The sequence below is a fragment of the Pleurodeles waltl genome, chromosome 10 (assembly GCF_031143425.1).
Source record: "Pleurodeles waltl isolate 20211129_DDA chromosome 10, aPleWal1.hap1.20221129, whole genome shotgun sequence".
NCBI classification, from domain to species: Eukaryota; Metazoa; Chordata; class Amphibia; order Caudata; family Salamandridae; genus Pleurodeles; species Pleurodeles waltl.
Window position 1 is genome coordinate 289,164,224 of NC_090449.1, and position 25,857 is coordinate 289,190,080.

The 25,857-nt window shown below is 44.3% G+C and overlaps 1 long non-coding RNA gene across 1 annotated transcript; it reads left to right on the forward strand.

The window, feature by feature from the left end:
* The first annotated feature begins 2,886 nt into the window (after positions 1 to 2,886).
* On the forward strand, positions 2,887 to 15,128 carry LOC138261466 (uncharacterized). Its single transcript, XR_011199097.1, has 2 exons — positions 2,887 to 3,099; positions 14,497 to 15,128. It is a non-coding gene; the product is annotated as an uncharacterized lncRNA (long non-coding RNA).
* Positions 15,129 to 25,857: the final 10,729 nt, after the last annotated feature.

Here is a 25,857-nt window from a genome sequence, read left to right on the forward strand (position 1 = left end):
TATATATATATATATATATATATATAGATAGATAGATAGATAGATAGATAGATAGATAGATAGATAGATAGATATAGATACATATATATTCAGATATATATGTATATATTGCTTTTAAAACTTTTCAGAAGGTGTACAATTTTAGTTTAATTAGCATTTCTGCTTCATATGAACCACAGATTTTATATATGCCCATTGCTTTTTTATTGGCCTTAGAAGGATTAAGGACGGCGTAAGTTTTTCGACTAGGTCTGTTTTCAGGAATTTGAATATATATTTAAAGTCTGGAAAAATGACTCAGTCCTTAATTTTTCTGAGGTTGATAAAATAGAAATGTGTATTTATAAAAAAAAGTGTGGTTCCTGTGAAACAGAAAGGGTAAGCATTCTGATCAATGTTGCAAACCTTTTTAAAGTCTTGATAGCAAAATGTGTGACATTTAATCAATATTGTTGTTATAACTATCAGTAACACATCAGTACATATTATAATCAAATCCTCATTCTTTGTAGTTTTATATAGCTCTAAGTCGACCCAAAGATATTGGAGCGCTTTACTTGAGCACCAATTAAATTACACAAAGACACATTCATTTGTTTGTTAAGAGAGATTAAGTGATGTGCTCATAATCACAGGATGTTGAGCGAAACTGAGACTCGAACCTGGTTCCCGATTTCCAAAGTCGTCAGCACTGCCCATAACACCACACCTCCTCTCACTTGTGTAAATCAGGGGTTGAATGTCAGCTGCTGAGATTTATCTGCAGCCTTCAAATTTACTAGGTCACTATCTTAGAACACAGACAGCGTGAGAAGGTTACAGAGATGAATTACTTTAGCCCTCAGAACAACAAATGCTGCACTTTTGATGGCTTCAAATGCTTAAGCAGCTGCTCTCGAAGGTGATTGTGCACAACAAGAAGAGCACACAGACTTTTCTCTGACTTACTAGCAGCAGCTTTATAACATGCTGAGCTCGGAGTACCCAGCTCTCGCTTGCACAGACAGTGCACACATGTTGTAAGACAAGTGGTTAATTTGTCAATAAAAACGTGCCGGTGCCCAAAGCTCTCCTCTGAAACATGCAGCTGCGGCATTTAAATGTGCAAGCACAGAATGTAATCCAAAAGCCATCTCGGGCCTCTTTAATCCAATTACAGCCACTCCCTGCCCCTTCAGATCACTCTTGCATCTTTCTGCTTTCACCCGTAGTAAGGCTTTTCCGTCTTTCTTTGCTCCATCTTTCCCATATGTGTCTTTTGCTCGCAGTAATTGTCTGATATAGAATAATAAGTGCCGGCCTTCAAAAATAAATCCCGGTGCCCCCCCCAGGCAACCACTGGCTCAAATTAAGCACTGGCTCTGTGTCTTTTGAATGTGCAGTGGGAGCATCATGAGGGGCCTGCCTGCACAAGCTAGCATTTTCACAACACTTACAGGAGAAAAGGTTTCTGTTTGAGCATGATTAGCGCATGATTTGGAGCGTGATTTGCAGCGGTAGTGCGCAGAATGCGTGCTGAAATATATATTCAACAGCCATCTTTAGGATTTGGGCTGTGTTAGTATAGAGGGCCATTTTAATGGTTTGGGTTAAAAAGATGCGAGAGATTTTGACAGTTGAGCCTGCATACTGATCAATAAATCGGAAAGATGACTGAGATTACCGAAGAAGCTGAAATGGGAGGGAAAATAGAAAATTATTTAAATAAGACACTAGGAAAACTTATGAGTTATACTTCTGATTCAATTGATAAAAAGTTAGATAAACTATGGCTAAATAGTAGGCAGAAGGTGATTGAAGATACATTTACTCCAGAAATAACAGTTAGTGAAGGCAATGGTAAGGCACATCAAACTGTGCATGGTCACGGGTAAGCATGATCGAGTTGAATGGGGACTATCCATCATTCAAAGTAAAACTATACCTCCTGACAAACCAATCAAATGGGGGTTGCTTTGTTTAGACTTTGGTATTCTTTTTTGTTTTACTGAACGTTTTTGAAAAGGCAGAAAAGCAACAAAACATACCTTGAAGTGATTCCATGTTAGTTTCATCCCATTTAATGGAAAGTGAAATTTAAATGCGCAGATTGAGGACTACGCATCATCAGAACAGCTTTTTCTGCAGTTTTTATGCAGTGTGAGTTTGATCCAAAGGCATTGGACAGCTTTGCATGAGCACTAGATTATATTATGCAAAGCAATATTGATGCTTTTTTGTTTGTTTTTTATTCATGGGAATGTAAAGTGAATCAGAGGGTAGTGAGCAGACACCAGGCAGTTCCAAAGTCGGAAGCTCTGGTCAAGTAATTGTATGTTTATATAACGCTTAGGACGTATACAGTCTAAATTGAGAGGGTTGGCTTGTGTGTGAATTTGATTTCACCATTTACTTGCCTTGGAATGGGAGGCATTCCAAGGGGCAAAAAGCAAAAATAACATCGTTAGCTTAAAAATCAAGTCTCCAACTTGGAGCGAGAGCGTTAGTCTGTGTGCAACGTACGGTGATTTATTAAAGCCTAACTACAACTCCCAGGATGCAGTTTGTTGTTAAATGACACTGGAGAACTGTGGCCCCCATCTTCTTATCAGGAAGTCCCTCTGTCAACACTATTACAACACTAAAACATATACCAAACATCAGCGTTGGATGATTTTCACTGTAGTAGAAATATGCTCCTCTGTCTAGGAGAGCTTTTGCCTTCCATTCTTTGCTCCGTTCGGAACTGCATGGTTGTTTGCCTGTTTACAATACGTTTTTAATAAAGATTGTTGAAAACAATGGACAAGGGCAACCAACCTTGTAAAACCCCGCCCTCATTCAAGCCGTTTTGGCCAATCGGGAAGGCGATTGTTGTGCTCAACCCAACTATCAAGTTACTCGACCCCAACCCATGCAGCTCTTTCTTCCTCATGGTACTGAAACCGAGGGAAATAATGCCGAGCCTTGGAGGAGCGTGTATGGAAACAAACAGAAGGAATTGCATCACCAGTGTCTCTTTTCAAACTAAATCGGGGACTTTGCAGGGTGTTAAGATGAGCGCAGCGCTCTGGCAGGAAGGGAAAGAGTGTAGTGATCAGGGAGAAATAGATGAATGAGGTGAGTGAGGAATCGGCCCTCCCCATCCCCCAAAGGTGAGCTGTTGTCTAGTTTGGTATTTAAAAAAAAAAATAGGGGGAGAGGGATGCCTTGATCCTCATAATGGGCTTTTTCATTGTGCCTCCTTTCTCTTCTATCAGTCCTTTCATTTCTGCAGCGTATTCTACTGCAGCTGCGTTTCTTCCTGCCCACATATAGCATCTACGCTCTGTTCCTTGCCTGTGCACTTTTCACGCTGTAAGGTCTGTCCTTGCATGTGCTGTCTACATTACTTTCGCTTTCTTCTCTGTTTTCACACATTTCTTCGGCTTTTTGCTCTGCCAGCTGCTCTCTGCTTATTACTAAAACATTTACATCTGATCTTGACCCTCTGCTTGATTTTCGCACCCTGCACACATGCTCTCCTGCTCGATCTGCTCTCGCCATTACACCTGCTCTCTACTATCACATTTGCTTTACAAACTGTGCTGTCCACCCTATGTAAGAATTAGCCACTCACCACCTGCATTCTCAACCCTCCACATCTCTTCTCCCTGCACGCTCTACAACCTGAACATCCATTTACCACTTTTGTAAGTGCATGCTCTACCCCCAAAATTGGCTATGTACTTTCCACATGCACTTTCTACATGCATTCTCTCCACCGTCCACGTGCCCTCTTTACATTTACTCCTCACAATTCACATCCATTTTCTTCCCTGTACATTACTATTCACCCCAGACATCTTCTTTACACTTCACGTTTACATCCTCCAATTGTAGTCTACAGCCTGTTCATCCGCACATTAGTCTGTACATTTTCTCGCAATTTTCCATTTGCTGCTGTCACCCTGCAATCATTTCCATGCTATATATCCGTTCCCAACCATACAATGCATTTTCCTCTCCCCCACTACGCCCTACACCACCCAGACTCTCTCCGCCCTCCACCTTCCACCCACTCTCTCTCCGCCCTCCACCCACTCTCACTCTCCACCCTCCACCCACTCTCACTCTCTCAGTCTCCACCCTCCTCCCACTCTCTACAATGTACTGCAACTTTCCACATGTGCTCTACACTTTGCACATGCAATATCCATCCTGTATCTCCGCTCTCTACTCTATGTGCTCCACACCCACTCCAAACCCATGTGTATTACCATTCACTACACCTACTGTGCAGCCACTACATCTACTTTCCACTATGAGCACCAGCACTCCATGACCCATATCCACCCACTAAAATATGCTCTGCATCCACTTTCCATTTATGTTCTCAAACTATACATTTGCCTTACCTCCTATCCATTCTCTTTCCATTGTCTGCAGTCCATGTATCCTGCACATACACTACACACCACTAGCTACATGCACGATCCACCCATGCTGTCTACTCTCCAAACCCAATGTCTATGCTTTGTATTCACCCTCTACTTCTCTTCAACACAATACACACTCATTCTAAATCCTCTGCATCCATACTCCACATTGCCCGCCACATCTACACTTTACCTCCGCTCTATTCTCTCTTCTTGAAACACATCTCTCAGTGGCCAGCTGCTTTCTGGCATCTACATTTGCCCTCCTCATGGGGTTTCAACACTTTGCCTACCTTTCTGTTCTCCGCCCTCCATAGGTGCTCTTCAATTGATAGATTTGTCCTTCACATGTACTTCCCATCCAGTACTCTGCTTGCCACCCTTCACATTTGCCTCCCCACACTTCAGATCTGCTTCCCTGCCCTCCACATTTGCTTTTCACATTGCACATCACCTCTCTGCTCTCCACATTCACTATCCACACTGTGCATGCCCTCTCCACCCTCCACTTGGGGCTTCAACTCCATACATTCGCTCTCCAACCTCAAGATACCCTGTACATCCACTCTTGATGGTCAACAGCCACTCTTATTATCTATTCTTCAGGCTACTGCACCACATCTGCAATGCACGCTCTACCCATTCTACTATTATGTATATCTGCACTTCATGGTCTCTATCCTCTCTGCATTCCACAACCACTCTCCAAGCCCCCTCACAGCACTGTATAGACACTTTAGACACTGGTCATCTGTTTCATCCTCTAAATGTGCTCTCCGCCTCTCTTTTTGTTCTCCATACTCTGTCGTCACCCTCCGTATGCAATCTTCAGGATCCAGGTGTGCACTCCACACTTCACATGCACTCTCTTCTGTGTATTCATTGTCTGTTAACCCTTCACATCTGTTCTTAACCCTTCACATCCAATCAAAGCCCTCTGCATCCACTCATCAAGCCTCACCTACACTTTCCACCATATACATCTGCTCTCCATGTTCAGGTTCTACACTCTAAACTTTCACTGCATAACTCCCTTCTCACTGCAGTACATCTGATCGTTGCCCTTTATATTCTCTTGTACTACATGTGCTGACCATACTACATATGCAGCCTTGATCCTCTATATCTACTTTCCACACTGTATACCTTCTCTCCCCTCTGTACATTTATTTCCCACTATGTACATTTGCTGGAAACACTCCACTGTCTACATTTGCTCCATTTTGGCCTCTACCCTGGACATGCGCTCTCGATTTTGTACATATGCTCTTCACACTAACTATGCACTCTTCTCATCTACTTTTAAACTATACTTTGACATGTCACATCTGATCTCCACCTTCCACCTGTGCTCCACATTCTGCACATCACTCTTCACATTTGCCATCCAACCTATACATGTACTCTCAACCTCTACGTCTTCACCACCCTAATTACACACTTTTGCCACACTCCACATGCTGTTTTCACTCTCCACATTCACTCTGGTCCAAATTCTTCCCTCCATCCTTTCTCCACACTACCTCCCCACATCTGAGCAGGCTCTCTATTCTCTTTCTACAATATATCTTCCCACCACACCCCACATTGCCTCTCAAGCATCCCCTCTCCAACAAGTACCTACACAAATCTGCCCACCACTCTCAATCTTCAAACTTATTGTTCATCCTCGTGGTGAGTATTTCAACTGTCTTCCCTCGATATCCATCCTGTACATCAGCTCTTCGCGGTACACAACCAATGTAAGCTCTTTTTATCAGCTTTCCAACTCCTTCATATCCTCACCCTTCCTTGTACATTTGCTTTCCGCATGTGTCTTATCCATTCTCCACAAACTCTCTGCGCACTACATCAAATCTGTACTCTTTTTCTGTTGTTTCGGTCTGCCCCCTACCCTACTGATTGACTCTTAGCCCTTTTCATTCTCTCTCCAAGCACTTCATCGCTTCTGCATCCTGCATACTACTCTGCATAACATCCACGGCTAACCCTTTCCATCTCTGTCACATTTATATGCTCTCTCTCTCCACCCTCCGAAACCATCCTGCGGATCCATTATGACCCCGACGTGAGCTCTCCATGTGTCAATGTCCACTGACTCTTCATCCCTGCTCACCTCCACAAGCACTCTCCATTCTTTTTCTTGAAACTATCTCTTGATGTTGAATCCAAAGCTGATCCACACACCACACTTCACACGCCAAATACATGCTCTTATATTCACATTTGCCCTCCACATGCACATCTGCTCCCTGCCTTCCACATCCACTCTCTGTACTATACATGCACTTCCCACCTTCCATTTGCACTTACTACTCTATACATGTGGTCTCCACCCACTCGATGCATTCTTCATCCTTTCCATCCATTCTCCACTGTCCACATATCTTTTCTCCACACCATCTCGCCACATCTGCAGTGCAGGCTCTACCTACTCAATCTGCATCCTCTCTCTGCGGATTTGAATTTTGCCCAATTCTGCGTAATTCCAATGAAATTTTGTGTAAGTGCACAGAAGCAAATTATGTGCATTTCGCACACCCCTAATTCAACACGCTCTGTAACCTCCCCTTCAAGCCCCACAATTACTTCTCTACATCCAATCTGTCCTTTGTCCACACCACATTTGCTCTTAGTGGATTACATCCACACTCTGACCTTTCCATTGTCTGCCTACTCTTTTTATTCACTATCTGCATCTGTTGTCCACCTTAGATATCCACCCAAGCACTCCCAATTCACTATCAAAGTCCTACCTCACTTTCCACGAAGTACATCGACTCTCCATTTTCATGGTTTGTACTCATTCCTCTGTGCATACATTCTTTCTCAATGGACTACATCCACTCATTGCCCTCTAGATCCTTTGACCAAACTCTGTATGCCATTTACTTTGACTTCAACAAACAATTTCTGCCTGCTATATCCACTCTCCACCCTACACATTCCCTCCAACGTGGATGTCCACTGTCAACATGTGTTGTTCATGCTATATTTGCCATCTCCATCCTTCATTTTTACGCTCTGCACTTTACCTTCCCTGACCACTCTGTGTTCTCCACCCTCTACATGTGCTGTAAATACTCCACATGTGCTGTACATGCTCTCTCCACCCTGTACGGTTGCTCTTATTTCCACTCTCTGCATGTCCTCTCCATTTGGTTCATTTGCTCTAATACAGTCACAGCACTCTCCATGTTTCCACCCAGCCAATACATGCCTCTCCACGCTAAACGAACACTCTCCACCCTAACATATGCTTGCCACCATCCAGATATTCTCTCCAAATACTTTACACATTTCTCGTGCTCTCTCCACCTTCTATGCTCCTCCTCCTTATTCTTTCTACACAGTACTTCCCTCTTTAGCCTCCACATGCTCTTTCCACTGTGTGTATTCACTGTCTACCCAGTACATCCACTGTAAACAGTCCAAACCCTTCTTTCTGTATCTTTTCTCCACACCACCCCACACCACCACATCATCAGTGTAAGCTCTATATCCTCTCTCCATCATGTCCATCCACGCTCAACAGCCTTCGTCTCCCCTTTTTTGTACTTCCCCTCTTCATCTCTGCTTTTCAAAATCCTGCACCTTACTGTAAACTTCTCGCCCACACTGAACGTTCATGTCAACCAGCTACCTCTGCACATCTGCCCTCCACTATTGATATCCACACTCGCTCTTCTGTCTGGACATGGGGACTCCAACATCCACAGGTGCTTTTCACCCTTTGCTTGCATGCTCCCCTCCACATACATTGTCCTCCTTCTAAATCAGCTCTTGACAGCTGTTCTTCTACTTACACATTCCTTTGTATCAACTCTCCAGTTTCCATATCTTCATCTTGACCTGTATGTTTGCTTTTTCCACCCCTAAACTAGTCTCTACATCCACTCTACACCTTTGGCACAAGCTCTTCATATCTGCTGAACTTCCACTAACTCCATCTCTGTTCACCTCCAGACTACACAAGGACTCACATTTTTCCTTGAAACTGCTGTTTATGTGCTATTCAGATCTACTGCTCACACTACCTACACACCTTATCCATACTCTTCTGTCTAGCTCTATCCTGTTTCACTATCCACAACCACTTCTCAAGTCTACTGTGCACATTCGATCTTAAAACACCACTTAACTCTTTGCTATTCAATGCTTATTTGCACACACTCAACACCCCTTACTCATATCTACTTCCCTCACTAGGCATCACTGAGCATATCTCCTGTTCTTGCACACTCTAGATCATCATCCATACGTTATACAATCTACTTGCACCGCAAACCCATTTTAAATCAAAGACTCTCAAATGAATATACAATTTATGTGTAGACATTTAGAACACTATACACTGCATTGCTCACTGGCATTTACTTACATAGCACTCACTAATTACTCATCACCCACAGTACTTACCCTCATCCACTTAATATACTGATTTACCAGTAGCCATCTTGGCCATAAGCTTGTCCTCACTCATCCAAGTGCAGCGCCACTGACACCAGTACTTACCAGACTACTAATACCACCACTTGACAATAGGTACTTTCCATCTGAGTGACTGGAATCATGCAATTCTGCAGCCAGGTTTTTTTTCTCCATAATTGATTTGCCACATAATCTTTGCCCAGATAGTATTACTATGTGTAAACATAACCAAATAATGAAGTAATACTAAAAAGTGACACACCATGCCACATAATTAGCCCTTTCTTGTTGTATAATTTGGTGCTCCCCTTCTGCATAATTCCAATGGCCCTGTTTATAATAATAGTTGCTGTCACCCTGCACTCATGGACCACCACTGGTGATACTTATTCATGGTTGTATGTTGGAACAACGCAGGCATTTACCATGCCTGCCTTAACGCGTCCCGAACCACGAATGCGTTTCTACAACGCATTCCTTTACCACGCAAGTCATTACAATGACTTGCGTTGGGGAAAGCTCTGGACTTTGGAATAGTATAATTTACTATTCCAACTCCAGTCTGAGCCACAGTAGTGAAAGTGTTGAACTTAAAGTCCAACCTCAGTCCAACAACACTTACCCTAAGGCAAGTCGTTGCAATGACTAATATCAGTTCACACCAGTCTCCTACACCCACTGATAAGACACTCACAACTCCTCAGTGACTCACATTCCTATTTTCCAGCCACTCAAATCCATTCCTCAATCTCACTACCATTTAATTTAACCTACTCACACTACTCATTCAGAAAACCATTTAGAAAACTTTTCACATATCTACACCATTGACCCACTTGAAAACAGTAACTTAAAAACCCACCCACTCACAATTAGCCAGCCCCTCGCCCAAAGCCATTCAGTCATAACTGTCAATCTCTCCCAGTGAAAATATTACTCCCTCCTAAAATTCATGTCATGACATCCACCAACAATGCTTACCAAACCCTCTCACCTATAGCTCCTCAAAGTGCTCCCCTGCCACTGTCATTACCATTTTCCTATATCTTCTCAGACACTGATAGCAAGAACTAAAAGAGGAGATTGTTAATAGAAGTGTGCGAAATATGTGTAACTTTCTTTCCACATAATTACATTAAATCTCTGCACAATTCTGTGAAATTACACATAATTAAAGGAAATGCGAATGCAGCTATTAGCACTGTATTTTAGTGTTAAATGCACCCTTGCGTCACTATTTTACGCAAGTATTTTTTGTGTTAAAATGGTGAGTAACAGCTGCTCTCATTCTGTCATTTCTGTGCATTTTTGAAACATTTTTACCACAAATGGCACATTCACATGTAAAAGATAGTGTAATTATGCAGTGTGGCATCATTTAAAAGAAATTGCGTAAGAAGTTTAATTCAAAATTCCCAAAATTATGTTAATTACGCTGGGGTAATTAACATTTTTTTCAGGCCTAATGGTTGATAAGATTGAGATAAGTGGGTGAAATGCATTGTGGTAGTTCTCCCTTGTCCTTAATACAGATTGTTGTAAGCGCAAAAAACATGCTTAGTATGAAGTAAGTGAAATTCCAGGCATTCAACACAATTATTTCAATTTAGAGAAAAGTGTTATTACTCCATTAAGAATGTGGTAATACCATTTTACTTCAAAGAAACTGGTGCTATTTATGAAACTTTAAATGAGATGACATGTTTCCTTACAACACCTGTAATTCCCCGTTAAAAACATATTTTGCAGTAATTGCAATTAAAGGTTGCAGTGACAGAGTTAGTGGAAGTGCAGTAATACTACAACAGTAAGTCAGGCAGAGATATGAAATGCTGTAATTGAGGGGCTTTATTGTATTTACTTAAAGATATGGTCTAATGTTCTTATAGTGTAGCTGCGGAACAACTCTGAGAGAGAGATCAATCACAAAAAATTAAATCAGTGCAATCATCATAAAATTGTGCTGGACTCAGAAAAACATATCCAGAAATTCCCAGGGTCATAGTGAAGTAATAAAAAAGAACCATGAAGTACTTATGGAGTTGTAAAATAATGCATACACATCCTGAAGTAATCATAATCTTCTCCCATCCCCTAGTTGTAACAAAGGCATTGTGACGTAATCTGCTCCCATCCCCTAGTTGTCATGGAGTCATCATGAAGTCATCTGCTCCCATCCCCTTGTTGTCAAGGAGTCATCATAAAGTAATCCGCTCTCATCCCTTTGTTGTCATGGAGTCATCCTGTAGTAGTTCAAGATAATCACACATTTTCCAAAGAAGTAATCAGAAGACCATCCTGGAGTAGTTCTTGTGATGACTCTGGAGTCATCTCATTTAAATATTTCGCCCTATAGGCATACTTCAGGATGGTTTGGGATGACTTCACTGGATAATTACAGGAATAGCCCAGCTGAAGTCATCGGATGACTTCAGAATGACTCCAGGAAGATCTTCCTTTTTGACTTGGGAAACATTTTCCCACGGACTGTTTGGTCTGTGGTGTGACGAGGGCCGCATTGATGCCAGCAGGTTACCCGTTGGGAGGGTGGTGTATACAAGGTTGGTGTAGGAGAAGGGAGGCATGTTCATCTGGTGGCTGACTCGCACAAAGTGAAACAAGGAACCGGGGATCAGTTTCGGCCTTCTCACTGGACCATATTATGTGTTCCTAGACAATTGTTTATTTTGCTTTCCATCCTTTTTCCTTATTATGACATACTGGAAGATCTTGAAATACATGACTTCAGAATGTGCGCTGTACGAAAACTTTTCCTGTTTCATTTTCTGAACTATAATCTTGTCCATGTATAATAGCAACCTGGTTACACTACGGATGCGCATAGCAAATAACTAGCCTCTTAGTTCATTATTGGCTTTGTTGTCAGGGTGTGTGGAAGCATGAATGTTTCTAAAATCATGTTTGAAAACTCTCACTGTAAAAAAATACTTCTCAATACACTAATATGAATTGATGTACCAAGGTGAAACAGGTCTGCATGTGAATAAAGTACACTTTTGAATTTTGAACAGTTTTACACGTTTGCTGCAAGATGTGTGAAAAAAAAAGTTGTTCCTAAAGTTAAGCAGTGCAGGACATCTTAGTTTACTTCCTTTCTTTAACTTCAACTAACTTGAATTTATGCAAATATTGATGGTTAACACCGCATGAGAATCCATGGAGGCAATGCATCATGAAGGCCACACAGGCACAAACCAAAGTGATGACAGACAAAAAAATGTTTTTTTTTAACAAACAAACTGCAGATGGAGATACAGCATTTTCAGTGGCGTGACTGGAGGTTTGTATGTTAATCTCACTTGGTTATATTAATAATTACCTTTTCCTAAATCCTTGAATAGCAAAAGGTTTTCAAGGCTGGTTCCTAGGAAAGATTACTGTTCGAAATTGCATCCCTAGTTGGCAGAGGAGTGCACCTTTTGCAAGTAGGGACCACAATCTTAGGCAGGGTAAGCTAGATACACCCTAAAAATAACCTGTGCTCACCCTCTAGTAGTTTGGCACAGAGCAGTCAGACTTATTCAAAAAGGCATTGTGTAAAGTATTTGTGCAGCACAACCAATACAGTAACACAGTGAAAACACCACAAAAACACTCCACACGAGGTTGCTATTTAAGGAATATTTATATGACTGAAATAAGACTAAAACGACAGAAAATCCAACAAGTGTTTGTCCAGATATAGGCATTCAAAACATGTATGTAATCAATACATGGGGAGTGCTTGTGCTCCTCTATTCAAGTAATTACGGTAAGTTTCCTTGCTTTGCAGCGATCTTCATCGGGGTTCAACAATTGGATTCTTTACACGTTAGAGAAACAGTGCTCCATAAGTCCCTAGGATGGTTCTGAGTAGTAGAGAAGGAGGCACAGCTTCATGGTGCACATGGGAGCCCTTGCTCGGTCCCTCAAAATTGTAAATTCTCAATTCTCGCAAAAGCACAGTGCAGCTACAGAGGTCATAGTACCTTCCTTCTGGCTGTACGGAGGTGACGGCCCCGTTGTTTGTGCCTGTGTCACCAGGGGCCTTCTCAATCAATCGTGACTGGGGCGTCACTATGGTTGCTCTGGCAACATAGGGGTGGGGGAGCTGCACTTAAAGAGTGTTTCCTCCTCAAGTGATCATGAGCTGCGGCATCACTCAGTTTGCTCCAACAACACAAGTGCAGGGGAGCCGCACTGAAAGAGCACTGCCTCTGTTGCCAGGTTCTTTGTCAGCGGCAGTGTCAGTGCCTGTAAGTGGCGTACCAGGAAGCCATACGCACAGGTGAGGAGCAGCCCAGAATCAAGGTGCATGCCATGGGTACAACCAAGAACGGAGTGCAGGGCTCACCTGCAGTTAAGCGCACGTGCCAATCAAGAAAGTTATAAGCTGATCCTTAGGGGAGCCAACTGTTGTGTGGATGCCGGCGAGGTCTTTAATGGCCAAGAGACTTCGACAATGGGGCAAGCAACAAAGCCCTCAGAGTTCTTGGTTAAAAAGGTTGGAGAGGGGCAGTTTCAGTCCTTCCACACTGCAAGAGTTAGCAGGTAGAAGGCCAACAAAGCAGAGAAAGTAGCAAACTGGCAGTCCCTCCTGATAGCACAGCTCCTCTTTGTTGCAGAGTCTCCTCAGGACCCCAGAGTGAACTGATTTGTTGAATTTGGAGTCCAGTACTTATACCCAAATGCGCCTTAGCAGTGGGGAAGTCTTCAAAAGAGCTCTTTGAAGATCAAAGGGTCCCTGTCCTTCTTTCCCTGGCTCCAGACACTCTAATGGGGGGCATGCAGCCCTTTGTGTGAGGAGGGGTACAGCCCAATTCAGATGTGTGAGTCAGCTTCTCCCTACCATCTAGCCCATGAAGACCCATCAGCCCATTGTTTGGCCATCCGGATGCAAATGTTACACCCCAGCTCCCTTTGTGTGTTTCTCACACGTTAAGTGTGAGTGCAAGGTTTCATCAAGTATGCAATCAGAGGCTCCACACTGCTACTATGTTGCAGAGCAGTATATGGCCTCTCGTATTTGGCAACACCACCAGTATAAGGTAAGACAAGGGATATGGACTCAGTGCTATTGGACAATATGTAAGGACTTGAGGAGGTGTCTTCGGGAGGCGATGTCCTCCTGACAGTATTGTTTATAGGTGAAGTACAATATTAGGACCTCTATCTCTCCGTTTGATTTTGTTCAGGTACTTTGAGTAATAATATCGAAAGAAAAGTGACAAAATTGAGTGGAGACTATTGCCAGAAAGTTTATCAGCCCTTCTGTTTCACAGTAAGGCATTATCATTACTCTTTGTTAACTTCTGTGTAGAGAATCCTGGGTCACCAATAAGGGGAGCACCTCTCAGTGATTTTTTTTTCGATGTGAGAAATCACTTTCAGTATGCTTATTCAAACCACATCTGGGCCACGGGGTTGTATATTGACCATAGAGTGATCGAAGGACACTCTTTGTTACCTTTCTCTGCATGAGTATCACATGCGGTGGTGCAACTTGAACTCTTTAGCTTCTCTCTCCTTTTAATGTTTTTTTCTGTTTTCCGCTTTCTTCTCCACTTCTTTTCTCTATATTTCTATTTTTTCTTTGTTCGTTTTTCTCTGTATTGTTTTTGTGGAGATTTCAAAACTACAGATACATATTTTGTTTTCTATATTTCAGAAATATGGTTCAAGTGTATACTAAATCTTTCCCTGGAACTATTTTGTATATACCAAGGGTTTGTGCCTTGAAGAAGGTGAGTGACCCGGTTGGGCCGATTGTCACGGAAACGTACGTCGGCACTACTATACAAGACAAGGACACTTGTTTGGATCAACATCTGTATTTTACTTTACAACACAATGGACTTATCTATCTAACAGGAAGAAGGACCAAAGGATACACACTATAAAAAAGAGGAAATAAAAACTAGAAAGTTGGACTAAGTAATATAACAGATATTGAGAATTCTTTTTGTTGGGGACATTTAAGTCTGCAGACTATAATATTAATTGAGTGCTATTCTGTTGTGATATTCCTGGCGAGACCGATTGGCCCGCCTGGTGCTAATATATGTAGTTCTTCAGACAAGATACTTGTTGGTCCTTTTGAATCATGTTGGATCCTTGTCATATATATTTTTTAAATATGGTATGAGTGAAGGAGTATGAGTGTGATTATTGTTTTTTATCCCTTTCATTTTCTCCAGGGTTTATGTTGGGTTTAGGTATCATTTTGTTGTATCTTTTTGCCCTAATTTGGGTTTGTGAATATTCATATTATTTAAATAAATGTAATATTGTATTTTCTCATTTGATGTAGTTATATGTTTATTCATATTTCTGTTTTGTTTTTGACATCTTTCCTCAGACACCTGTGATTCCTTCATCAGGTACCCAGAGTGTCCCTGGGACAATGCGAGTATTTTTTGTCTAGAGGGAATGCACAAAGCCCAGCTGTCATCCAGCAGAGGCACAGAATGCTTAAAGTAAGAATATGCCAACTTTCCAAAAGTGGCATTTTCAGACTTACAATTTAAAATCTGACTTCCCCATAAGTTATGATTTTAAATTGTGAGTCCAGAGACACTAAACTCCATATTTCTCTATTTTCCCAATTGGAAATTACACTTAAAAGATGTTTTAGGCAATCACAATGTTAACCTATTAGAGAGATAGGCCTCGAAGTAGTGAAAATTCATTTTTCACTACTGCAAGGCCTATCTCTCTACCAAGACATGTTAAACATAATAGTATATATTCAGTTCTTTAATATACATTGCATCCTGTCCTTGGGTTTAACTGGGACCTACCTTAGGGGTGACGTACATATAATAAAAAGAAAGCTTTGGGCCTGGCTAGCGGGTGCATTTGCCCGGTCAAAATGCCAGTTTAAAACTGCACACACATGCTCTTCAATGGCAAGCCTAGGACATGTTTGAAAGGCTATTGTAGCGGGGGGCACAGTCAGTGATGCAGGTCCACTAGACAAATTTAATTTACAGACCCTGGGCACATAGGGTGCACTTTACTAGGGACTTACAAGTAAATTAAGTATGCCAATTGTGGACTCTTCAATCTTACCATGTCTTAAGCAGAGAGCGCATGCTCCTTCACACAGGTTAGCAGTGGTAAAGTGCCCAGCATCCTAAAGCCAACAAAAACAAGGTCAGAAAAGGAGGAGGAGGAAGGCAAAAAGTCTATGGATGACCCTGCAAAAAAGGGCTGTTTCCAACATAACCCCCTCCAGTTTAAAGCCAGGGTGGACTAATTAATACCTTGATGGGATTCCCTGCTTAGAGTGATAGAACATGGACAACGGCCCACTACTGCAGTGGCACTTGTCAGTTCTACACCTTTCTGAACCCAGTTGGATCCCTCTGTCAATACTCTCTGGGTCCATTGAACTGACCCATTGTGAACCCTTCTCCTCATCTGGGGACCCATCTGTGCAGCACCTAACTTTAGGTTGCTCACAGATGCATCCCAGTATGTAGATAGTACCACCAAGTCCAACAAAGTGATGTGGCCCATTCCACCCCTTGAATCTGACTTCTGTCCTCAACCCAAGGAAAACTCTATCCAAAAGGACAATAACCAACAGTGGTCACTGACAGCTGTCAGTTGCAAGAGGCAGGTCACAGGCCATCCAGGGCTCTCTAACCTCTGATATTTCTCAAATTACGGGGCAGTAGCCCCAGGTGCCTTGCATCCATTCTCTACTCTCCCTCCCACCAGTTCAGGAGTGGTATCCTACAACTGATCTTTTACCCCAAGGTCTGTACCCTTAGGTTAAACAGGAGTCAGAGGTGGGCCCTTGACACAGCTGTCAACCTCTGATCATCCCAAAGTGGACTATTTCCACCTTTTACCCCTCCATCTGGGCTTCTGCACCCTTCTCTGTGAAATGGTACTGCCAGAAACCAAAACTGGTTTGACACTTGTGACATCCGCCCTCCCAAGTTCTCCTGATACTGTGGGAATCCCATCAGTGGATGGGCTCCTGGTACAGGCCAGGTCCTCTTGCTTGTGCCCACTCTGAGAGCAATTCAAGCTCTGAGGCTGGAAAAAGGGTACCCTGGGCTTCTGCTCATGTCCATCCCTTTTCCTACTTTTGGAAATTACATGGGACCCTTCGCTCACTACACTGGGTCCTGCCTGGGTCACTGTGACCCTTCCGCTCAGTCTGATATGGAAAACCAGAGCAACCCTCCTTAGGATCACTCCCCGTTGTCATCTCAGACACTCCGGTACTCACCCAAAGGTCTGCCTCCTTTACAAATTCCCTGGGGTCAGAGAACTTGCAATCCACCAGGTGTTGGCGACGCTCTGGAAAACAGTGGCTGAACATCTGCTCTCTAGCAATCAAACTGTACAGCAACTCAAATGTGTTCACCATACATCCCTTTGCCCAACAATCCAGTGCCCTGCAAAAGTGACCCACCAGCCCCCCCAGGACTGGTGAGACAGTTTCCTACTGCCCATGAATCTCAACCTGCACCCTTTTGAATGAAGTCATATCTCTTCATAAGGGTCTCCTTCATGGTGGATTACCCAAGATTGTCTCCCCCATCTAGGGCCAGTAGGGCATTCCTCCCATCACCAGGAATTTGACTCTATATGACTGCTCCCTAATCTTCCTCAGGGACCCTATGCACCTCTAGAGCTATCTCATATGCCTGACAAGACTGGCAAATGTCACCCCCTCCTTGAAGCTAGACATTAAGGGGGTCATTCTGACCCTGGCGGTCATTGACCGCCAGGGCCAACGACCACGGAAGCACCGCCAACAGGTTGGCGGTGCTTCCTGGCCAATTCTGACCGCGGCGGTAAAGCCGCGGTCAGAAAAGGGATACCAGAGGTTTCCCGCCGGTTTTCCCCTGGCCAAAGGAATCCTCCATGGCGGCGCTGCAGGGGGGATAACGACCCCCTTCCCGCCAGCCTGTTCCTGGCGGTTTACACCGCCAGGAAGAGGCTGGCGGGAACGGGTGTCGTGGGGCCCACTGGCATGGGCAGTGCAGGGGCCCCAGCAAGATTTTCAGTGTCTGCTTGTCAGACACTGAAAATCGCGACGGGTGCCACTGCACCCGTCGCACCTCAGCAAATCCGCCGGCTCCATTCGGAGCCGGCTTCATCTTTGCTGGGGCTTTCCCGCTGGGCCGGCGGGCGATCTTTTGCAGATCGCCCGCCGGCCCAGCGGGAAAGTTGGAATGCCCCCGCGGTCATCTGACCGCGGGGCGGTGTGTGGGCGGTTTCCGCCCGGCGGGCGGCGCCCGCCGGGGTTGGAATGACCCCCTAAGTCTCTGGGTATGTGGACTGTGGGGGTCATTCCGACCCCGGCGGGCGGCGCCACCCGCCGGGCGGAGACCGGCAGAATACCGCACTGCGGTCAAATGACCGCGGCGGTCATTCTGACTTTCCCGCTGGGCCGGCGGGCGACCGCCAAAAGGCCGCCCGCCGGCCCAGCGGGAAGGACCCAGCAACGATGAAGCAGGCTCCGAATGGAGCCGGCGGAGTTGCTGCGGTGCGAAGGGTGCAGTGGCACCCGTCGTGATTTTCAGTGTCTGCCAAGCAGACACTGAAAATCTTGCTGGGGCCCTGTTAGGGGGCCCCTGCACTGCCCATGCCAGTGGCATGGGCAGTGCAGGGGCCCTACAACACCCGTTCCCGCCAACCTCTTCCTGGCGGTGTAAACCGCCAGGAACAGGCTGGCGGGAAGGGGGTCGGAATCCCCATGGCGGCGCTGCGATTCCTTTGGCCAGGGGAAAACCGGCGGGAAACCGCTGGTTTCCCTTTTCTGACCAGAATTGGCCAGGAAGCACCGCCAGCCTGTTGGCGGTGCTTCCGTGGTCGTTGGCCCTGGCGGTCAATGACCGCCAGGGTCAGAATGACCCCCTGTATCTTTAACACTGGACACAATAATTTTGCTGCCACCACTGAGCTCTATTTGCTATGCCTGTAAGTCCAGATCCATCAAACTACGCTTATGGACCAATTTCTCCTCAATAGCAAGTTTTTCTCTGGCGAAGCCCTTTTCCGCCATCCTCTCTTCAGCCAGGGCTCCTTCAGCCTCAGCTCTTCTCTCCTGTATAGCCAGCTGGGCCAGCTGCAGCCTCAGGTCCCTCTTAGCCTGTCTGCCCTTGAGTTCCTCAGGGGACATGGTTTGGAAGATGACACTGCTCCTGACAATTGATCCAGCAAGGGACTCTCTATCCATGGGGTCCCCTCTATCTCCACTGTAGCTTCTGTCCATTCATTTTTCTCTTCCTCTTCTTCTTTCTTAGGGCCACTGCCATCTTGGAGTTCTGGTTGGGAGTCCTCCGGGTAGTACCAGGACTCTGCTTTCTCTGGACCTAGAATTGCAAAGGAGTCCTTCTCAGACTCCTCCCGAGAGTCATCACTCTCCCGTCCTCTCTTGAAGCTTTTTCCAAGTGCCTTTTCAAAAGTATACAGGGTTTCCTGAAGGATCGGCTTTGTGGCTTTCCAATTCACAACTAGCCCCTTATCCTTGCAGAAACCCTTCAACTCCTTTAGATTGTGAAACAACAGGTCTTCGATATCAAAGGTTGACCCCATTCTGTCAAGGCACACTGGTTCACAAACAAGAGTCCCAGGTGTAAGAAGAGGAAGCAGGAGTTACTTTAAAGAAATGACAAATTGACAGGAAAAAGGAGAAACATGTAATGGTCTTTAGAAGGGGATGGTAGTGTACACTAAATTACTGTAAGGTACTGCACAAACACAAGTTCTATCCTCACCGCTGATCACTAATGTTAGAAATTGTGTCTCTAGTTGGCAGAGGTATTCACCCTGTCCAAGTAGGGACCACAATCCTAGTCAGTGTAAGCGGGATACACCCTAAAGATAACCTGTGTTCTCCCTTTGGTAGCTTGGCGCAGAGCAGTTAGGCTTATCTAAAAGGCAATGTATAAAGTATTTGTGCGACACAACCAGTACAGTAACACAGTCAAAACACCACAAAAAGACTCCACACCAGGTTAGTAAAATAAGGAATATTTATCTGGTTTAAATAAGACTAAAATGAGAAAAATCTAATAAGTATTTGTCCAGATATATGCATTTAAAACATGTGTGTGTGTGTGTGTGTGTGTGTGTGTGTGTCAACAGAAGCTTTATTCGATCAATGTTCATCAAAGCAATACATAATCAATATCATCATAAAATGTAATATAAAAATATAGAATAAAATACAATTTCATCCCAAGATCATAATACCACATGGTAACGCCACCTAAAAGAATAAAATACAAATCTATCCTAAAATCCTAGTACTGAGTAAAAAAGATCACCTCCACTAACCTCACTAAACAGGGAGAACTCGTCCATCAGATCTTTTACTAATATAAATGTTCCTTATGCGCCATGCTGACAGTAAATACTTACTAACAGAATATATTAACATTTTGGTAGAATCACTTTTTAAAATCTTCAGTGCTAGTGCACATTCCCTTATCCCATTTCTCGACATAGATCACGGATCCACTTGGACCTAGGAATTATGTATGCAGGGCAGAAAAACATAAAGTGCACCACTGATTCAGAAGTGTTACCACACACAGGACAAGTATCATTAGTTACATTTGAATCCCATCTGCGCACCAAGGTCTTCAATGGTAAAGTCCCAAAGCGAAATCTAGCATATAGGCTTTTGCCTAGAATATCAGGTATAATATCTAGATAAGGTTCGAACCTTGGGTACCATTTGATGTCAGTAAATATGTTGGTTAAGCGACCGCATGATTTGCGATTAATAACATAATTCCTCAAATAAGACCAATAGACACGCTTCAGTACTTTAAGATGGACTTTCTCAAGTTTGTGAGGGTTCACCCAGTAATCTCCCAACCCCAATATCTTGAACCAAATGGATACATGCTTGACCCACGGAATAGAAGCTGAATTAGTACGTTAACAAATCTAAGAGTGAGGCTTTGTAAATGTCTAGTTCAGGGACGGTCCATAGCCTGACCCAGTACAACAAAGGTCTTAGGTTTATCAGGTCGGCTATCCGTTTTATGCCCAGATCTAAAAACAAGGGAATCAGTGGGGTACTAGGGGGACAAGCACAAAGGGCCCTTGCAAAGCTATTCTCCCCGATAGTGAGCCTGTTGGTGTCAAAGAAGCCCCATACTTCTGCACCACACACAGCAGCTCCCTGAGCCTTTGCTACATAGATCTTAATAGCTGGGGAGAACGTTTTTGTAGTGGTACTCCTGTAAAAACGCAAGATGGATGCTGCATTATACTGGAGAAGGCCAGTGCTCTTATTAATCTGTTCTTCCCAATGTAAATTGTCAGTTATCCTTACTCCTAGGTAATCTATAGAACTAACCTTAGCCAGGGGATCACCATCTAAATTGATGTACATGTGTGCAATCAATATATGTTGGAGAGCCTGTGCAATTCTATTAGATTAATTAGGGTAGGTTTCCTGGGTTTACAGCGATCCCCGTCGGGGCTCGACAGTTGGATTCCTTACATGTTAGAGTGGGGAAAAACAGGGCTCCACAAGTCCCTAGGATGGTTCTGTGCAGTAGAGAAGGGGGCACAACCGCCAGGTACACATGAGAGACCTTGCTCGGTTCCTCATGATTGTGAATTCTCAATTCCCACTGCCCGTGAAAGCGCAGTGCGGCTACAGGGGTCACAGTACTTTCCTTCTGGGTGTGTGGGGGTGACAGCCCCACAGTTCAGGCTCAATTGTGAGCTGCGGCGTCACTGTGGTTGTTCCGGCAACATAAAAGCGGGATAGCTGCACTTAAAGAGGGCTTCCTCCTCAAGTGAATGTGAGCTTCAGAAGGGGCCATTTCCAACATCCCTTGATTTATAAGTAGTTGTGTTCTGGTTAAAGACAGTCATAAAGATTCCTAAGAATGTCCTTCCTAGCTGGTATTAAGACTGATTTGTGTGTTATGCTTTAATTCGGAGAGAAACTTTAAGGAATCAAAGATCAGTTCTCTGGCCTAAGGTAGTTTTAAGATAGTCTTAAAACAGGAAAAGGAGCGATTTATCATGTTCATGTGCAAATTAAACATTTTGTGGGAATTAGTACACCTAGGTCCTTTGGTCGAAGCTTGCAAAAAAGGGGATGCTCCATGACCTCTTGTCACTTTTGTTTGATTTTCACTGAAATATTTGAGCTCAAGTATATATCACTTGTGGGTAAGCGAGAACATTTTTAAGACAATCCATCGCCTTTAAATAATGCAACAATTTTCCTCCACCTAGTACTGATTCAAGCTCACTTTAAAAGAGAGCTTGCATGGATACATTTTATTAACTTCACTAACCAGTGAGGGCATTGTAAACATATAATTTCCAAGAATTAAGTTGGAGTCTCGGAAGGCTGAACAAAAGAATATTTGTTTTCTTATAATGGTAATCCAAAATTATGCCGTCATTTGATATTATTGAGACTAAGGTCCAGATTTAGAAGTTGGCGGAGGGGAATCCATCACAAACGTGACAGATAACCCATCCACCATGTTACAATCCTATTATAACCTATAGGAATCATAATATAGTGGACGGTATATCCGTCATGTTTGTGACAGCGCACCCCTCCAGGATCTAAATCAGGCCCTAAGCATTTATAACAACGTGCATAACATTTCAAATAGAGCACCCTAGGGTGGTCACCCCTAACTTTTTGCCTGCCTCCCTCCACTTTTTGGACACTGCTTTTGCTGGTTTTAGGACTCTGCGCACTTTACCACTGCTAACCAGCGCTAAAGTGCATATGCTCTCTCCCTTAAAACATGGTGACATTGGTTCATACCCAATTTGCTTATTTAATCTACTTGTAAGTCACCAGTAAAGTGCACTACATGTGCCCAGGGCGTGTAGATTAAATGCTACTAGTGGGCCAGCAGCACTGATTGTGCCACCCACATACATAGCCCCTTAACCATGCCTCAGGCCTGCCATTTTAAGGCCTGTGTGTGCAGGTTCACTGCGACTTTGACTTGGCATTTGAAAGTACTTGTCAAGCCTTAAACTCCCTGCCCTAGGTAGCCCATAGGGCAGGGTGCTATGTAGGTAAAAGGCGGGACATGTACATGTGTGTTCTTTATGTCCTGATAGTGTAAAACTCCTAAATTAATTTTACACTGCTGTGAGGCCTGCTCCGTTCATAGGCTAACATTAGGGCTACCCTCATATACTGTTTGAGTGGTAGATTCTGATCTGATAGGAGTAACAAGGTCATATTTAGTACGGAAAAAATGGTTATACAAAATCCTGCTGACTGGTGAAGTTGGATTTGATATTACTATTTTAGAAATGCCTCTTGTAGAAAGTGAGCATTTCTCTGCACTTAAATCCTTCTGTGCCTTACAATCCACGTCTGGCTGGCTTAGTTGACAGCTCCCTTGTGCATTTCCCTCAGACAACCCCAAACACAGGATGCTCAGTCACACCTGCATACATCTGCATTCTGAATGGGTCTTCCTGCGCTGGGAGGTTGGAGGGCCTGAAACTTACATGTCAAAGGACAGTGGCCTGCCCTCACACAATGGACCCCCTACTGGGTCCCTGGCAGACAGGATGGAACTGAAAGGGGACCTTGTGCACTTCTAAGCCACTCTTTGAAGTCTCCCCCACTTCAAAGGCACATTTGGAAATTAAAACAGGGCCTCTGACCCAACCAACTCAGGCAATTCTGAACCTGAACATGCAACCTGTCAAGAGGAACTGCCTAGCTGCCCAAAGGACTCACCTGACTGCTTTTCTGCAAAGGACTGCTGCCCTGCTGTTGCCCTGCTGCCTTTCTGTTCTCTGACTCTGCTGAGAAGTGCTCTCCAAGGGCTTGGATTGAGCTTGCCTCCTGTTTTCTGAAGTCTCAGGGCCAAAAATACTTAATCTCTGCGAAGAACTACTTGTGTGGTGAAAATAGACGCATACCCTGCTGGAATCGACGCACAGCCTGCACAACGGTGAGAAAATCACTGCACGCCAAACCGGAATGACACAGCCTGGGTCCCCGAGTGGAGATCCACAAAGCGCCAGCATTGCGACTAAAATTCAATGCATGGTCCACTGGATCGACACATTGCTGAACCGGAACGATGCAGCCCGACTTCCTGAGAAGAGGAATTGACGCAGCGCCTACCGTGTGACAGAAATTTCCCCGCATCTCCCACCGGATCGACGCAGCTCCTGTTGACTGTGTCCTGCATGCCCAGGATTTCTCCACATCATCCCCGGGGTGTCCAAGTACCCCGCAACCCGAAGAGGATCCAAGTCTGTGCGCATGCAATTGATGCAAAGCCCTTGCTGCATGGAAAAGCATCAACGCATTGTCTGGGCGCCCGGAGAAACCGACGCACACCTCCCTGTTTTCCACGCATCACCTCCTATGCCGTCCCTTGCAGGTAATCTAGACGCAAACCAGGTACTTTGTGCTTGCAAGAGACACTTATTGCTTTTTAAGAACTAAAGACTCTTTTTATCATTTTCTAAAGTGATATTTCAACTTGTACCTCATCTTGATCGTTTTGACCTGCATTTAACCAAATAAATATTCTATATTTTTCTAAACCTGTGTGGTGTATTTTTGTGGTGTTTATACTGTGTTATTGCATGACTTATTGCACAAATACTTTACACATTGCCTTCTAAGTTAAGCCTGACTGCTCAGTGCCAAGCTACCAGAGGGTGAGCACAGGATAATTTGGACTGAGTGTGACTTACTGTGACTAGCGAGAGAGTCCTTGCTTGGACAGGGGGTAACCTGACTGTCATCCAAAGACCCCATTTCTAACATTGGTGATAAGCGGTGAGGATCGGACTTGTATTTGTGCAGTGACATACAATAGCTACTTATACACTACCCACCCACAGTTGAAGGTCAACTTGATTTTTTATCTTTTTCTGCAATTTCGTTTTCTACCTGACATTTTAACTTAATCCTCATTCAACATGTTCCTGGCTGGGTCTCATGCAGGAGCTGAAGATTTTGACCTAGCCAAGCTGGAGACAAACACAGTTAACCAGCTGAAGGGGTTCTGCAAGGGGATGGGAGTACCCTCCCAGGGTGCCTCCAGAAAGGAGAAATACCAAAAGGCACTGAGGGCCTGAACAGAAGCCCGTTCACAAGAGGATGTTGAGGCGGAGGAGCCAGAGAGTGGTCCCTCAGAGGATTTGCCAGCAGCAGTGGGGGATGTTACCCTGGAATAGTGGCCCCTACTAAACCAGGGAGCAGTGTCTCTAGCATTGGCCCGACGATAGAGGAAAGGAGGGAGGAGGGAGGAGAGAGAATATCAACTGCAAATGGCAAAGTTAAACATGGGGGCAGAGGAGAGGAAAGCAGAGAGAGAGACTGAGAGAGCAGCCAAATAAGCTGAAACTGAGATAACTGAGGCTGCAGCTGAGAGAGCCTTGGCTGAAAATAAACTTTTGTTGGCTCATGAACTGAGACTCAAAGAGCTGGAGATCAAGGCGAGGCAGTCTGAGTCCAGCATTGATGGTGGCAGCATACATCCAGGACTTGCAGGAGAAAGGAAGGTTCGTATATCCACAAATGTGGTGCCAAGTTATGTGGTGGGAGATGACATTGCTAAGGGGTTGGCTGCTTATGAAGTTGCACTAAGGGCTCATGGGGTTTCTGAAGAGCAGTGGGGGGTAGGCTTTGTGGTGGTATGTTCCAGCTGTGCTGAGGGACACACTTATTACACTGGATCCAAGAGATCAAAACATATACGCACCCATGAAAACCGCTTTACTTGCCAAGTTTGGACTGACCCCTGAGAAATACCGTCAGAGGTTCAGGGACAGCACCAAACTCTCCACACAAACATTGGTAGACTTTTTTTGATTTTTGCAGTAAGGCACTGAATGCATGAGTGCGGGGAAGCAAAGTAAATGATCACACAGGCTTGTAGAATCTGATCCCAACGGAGCATATGGTCAGTGTTTGCTTTACAGAGTTGCGCCAGCACGTAGTTGACATTAAGCTGACTGATCCTAGAAAGCTTGCTGAGGATGCTGACCTCAAGGCTAGCACCAGAGTGTCCAACTAGGT